This window comes from Cynocephalus volans, chromosome 4 (assembly GCF_027409185.1).
Source record: "Cynocephalus volans isolate mCynVol1 chromosome 4, mCynVol1.pri, whole genome shotgun sequence".
NCBI classification, from domain to species: Eukaryota; Metazoa; Chordata; class Mammalia; order Dermoptera; family Cynocephalidae; genus Cynocephalus; species Cynocephalus volans.
This window is the reverse complement of record NC_084463.1, coordinates 148,889,588-148,893,095: the sequence shown is the minus strand read 5'-3', so window position 1 is coordinate 148,893,095 and position 3,508 is coordinate 148,889,588. Positions and strand designations below refer to the sequence as shown.

General features: G+C 38.6%; 1 pseudogene; it reads left to right on the top strand.

Moving 5' to 3' along the window:
* The first annotated feature begins 1,296 nt into the window (after positions 1–1,296).
* Positions 1,297–2,232, top strand: LOC134375340 (olfactory receptor 4C15-like; annotated as a pseudogene).
* The last annotated feature ends 1,276 nt before the right edge of the window (positions 2,233–3,508 follow it).

Below are 3,508 nucleotides of genomic sequence, written 5' to 3'. Positions count from 1 at the left end.
TTTGAAGAGTTATACTTGATCAGATCAGGCCACATTTTATATATAAATAATTGGCAAATAATTAATTAAAACCTCAGGACTCTGACTTATATTCATTGTGTTGTTTCTCTTCCTCACCTATGTGGGTTCCCAATTAGTATATGTAAGTGATTGAGCCATCACCTTCTAATTCTACATCGTTTGTCCTGTTTCCTTCATCAAGATGCCTCATTTAAACATGAACAAAGGAATCAGAGGCTTTAATCTTCACATGTGGATGGAGACTGTAGAAAGGCCACCCCTGCTCTGAAGTTCTTACCAAAAAAGGAAAAGAAACCTCTTTTTCCTGTTGATCCAGCAGAAAGAAATTGGGTGTTGGAGACAGAGGTTCTGTGTTAAAATTCCCAATCAAGCATCTGTTGTTTGCTTGAACATAGTCTCCTTAGGCATGAATTCTCCACCAATAAAACAGGCATGATAAGACCCAACACAGACTGTTTCCTAGGCAGTAGGTCCTGAGCAATTACTTTCCTTGCATTACTTCTTGTAGTCATCATGATGACACTCTGAAGTAGGCATTACTACTTTTATGAACTTCTCATTTTAAGATGATGAATTAAAAAGAAAAAACCTCAACACAATACATACTTGCTATGAGTTAAGTATAGAGCTAGACACTTTTTCATAGATCTTTCTCTTTTATACAGAATGAATTAATTTATTTAAAGGTCCAGTTCGGTTCAGACTTTTAAAGAAATACTTGAGGAGGAGCCATGATTTTAAAGTGCTTCTTAAATTGTCTGCTATTTCTTCTTTTACTTGTAGATCAGGCAGTCTCCTGATCAGGAATGGCATGCTGGTCACCATGCTGGTCACTCCCATCCCATGCCAGTGGCAGGCTTGAATAATAAATAAACTACAGTCCTCCTTTCTCATAACTTGGATGTGTCTTCAGAATGCTTCTCAATAATCCACCCCAGGAAGTAATTAAGCAAAACTGGGACTTGAGGTAAAAACTATTTCTTTTCTTTGCCATGTGTGGGTGCTTCCTTTTCTTCATATTGAAACTCTGGCTGTTTTAAAGTATTCAATAATTTATCTCTATCTCCATTCTGCCTGACTTCCCGCTACTGCCTTCAACAAGTTTCTAATTTTGTATTCTCAATGACAAAAGAAGCATTCAAGATAATTTTGCATATTGGTGTGTCAACTTGTTAATGACTATAATACTATAAAGTGCTCTGAAGCAATTTTTTTTATCATAATTGCAGATTCTGCATGATCACTGTTGGAGCCTTCACTTTCTTCTTGGAAATCATGCGAAACCAAAGCTTTGTAACTGAGTTCGTCCTACTGGGGCTTTCACAGAATCCAAATGTTCAGAAAATTGTATTCACTATATTTTTGTTTGTCTACATTGTGACTGTTGGAGACAACATGCTAATTGTAGTGACCATCCTCAGCAGCCCTGAACTGCTGGGCTCTCCTATGTACTTCTTTCTGGCTTTCTTGTCCTTCCTGGATGCATGCTTCTCTTCTGTCATAGCCCCAAAGATGATTGTAGACTCCCTCTATGAGAGGAAAACCATTTCTTTTGAAGGTTGCATGACCCAGCTCTTTGCTGAACACTTCTTTGCTGGGGTGGAGGTGATTGTCCTCACAGCCATGGCCTATGACCGTTACGTGGCCATTTGCAAGCCTTTGCACTACTCTTCCATCATGACCTGGAAGCTGTGTGGCATTCTGATGGGGATAGCCTGGGCAGGGGGTTTCTTGCATTCCATGATACAAATTCTCTTTACTTTCTAGCTGCCCTTTTGTGGCCCCAATGTCATCGATCATTTTATCTGTGACTTGTACCCATTACTGGAGCTTGCCTGCACTGACACTCACATCTTTGTCCTTTTGGTGGTTGCCAACAGTGGGTTTATCTGCATCATAAACTTCTCCTTGTTACTTGTCTCCTATGGTGTCATCTTGCTCTCTCTGAGAAACTATAGTTCTGAAGGGCGGCAGAAAGCTCTCTCCACCTGTGGATCTCACATTGCTGTTGTGGTTTTGTTCTTTGTTCCGTGCATATTTGTGTATGTACGACCTCCATCTACCTTCTTCTCTGACAAAATGGTGGCAATATTTTACACCATCCTAACTCCCTTGTTCAATCCTTTGATTTATACTCTCAGGAATAAGGAAGTAAAAACTGCCATGAGGAAACTATGGAACAAATTGGCAGTGCTTTCTGATGAAAAATAACACATTAAACTTTTTAAAAAAACAAAAGTTGAGAATAAAGAACTCAAAATGATCTTAGACAAAAGCTTTATGGGATGTTACCTTGAAAGTGGTAACATAATGCTGTAGAAAAAAGCATTATGTGGGGGTCAGAAAACGATTTTACCCTCAGATTACTAATCAATTCTGAGTTGGCTACTCAGTACCCTCATCTGTAAAATTAAAGAGTAGAATTTTATGCTTACTTAGAATCTAATAATCAAGAAAAGAATGAAAAGAGAAATTACCTATCAGACTGCTCGTCATTCACTCCATGCTTTGAAAAACCTTTTTGGAAGGAAGACAAAAATATCTTAGAGATTAGGAACAGAAACTTACACAAACTATTTCACTTGAAAAGAAGTTTATATCTAGGACACTGATCTAACTGACTAGAATGAAATAAACAACCAGGATTCAAGAAAGGCAGGGACCAGAGCTTGTTTAGAACCCCAGCTCTCGGTGTTCCTGTATCACATTACTCCATCATTTATGGTGGGTTCATTATCACCTGCTACAGAATTTGTGTCAGTGAATTTTTGAGAGATAAAATCTGATTGGCCCAGTTCTCCCTATGGATTAATTCTTCTTGGGTGAGGTGAGCTCCCCATATCAATCAGCTATGGAAGAATAAGACAGATTCCATATGGGCATCTCTTATTCAGAAACCATCAAGGGGAACTCTTTAAAGACCACATTACTAGCAAAACCAGTATCAAAAAATGCACATATAGTGAGCTGTCTTCCCCCACTCCCTCACAGAAGGAATAGAAGCCAGAGGCACCAGAGCATAAAAAGTTGATTGCAAAAGAGGATTACATTTCAATTTTCTTGACTTTGTTTATCCAAGTGAGAACAATTCTATTTGAACAATTATCAATAAAGAGATCATTCAAATTTAGACACATCTTCTATGCCATTCCCACCTCAGTTTCTGTCTTCCACCTCTTTCATTACTACTTCTGGTTTATATCTCTTCTCCTGTCCATGATTTTCCCTAGCTTTTAGTCTCAATCTGACTTGCCAGACTCTACTCTTCCTTTTAAAAGTATCTGCTGCTTTTGGGGTCATTACCCTTTATTTCTTGAAGGGGTTAGCTCCTTGCTCATTGTCACTCAACATGATTCTGCCATACTTCTTAGTTATTTTCATATCTACATAGATAATCCTTCCAACATACAGACAAATTGACCCCTTGATCATCCAGGAATCATGCCCCTTAATCTGTCTCAGCTGGTTACTCCCATGGTCGTACCTT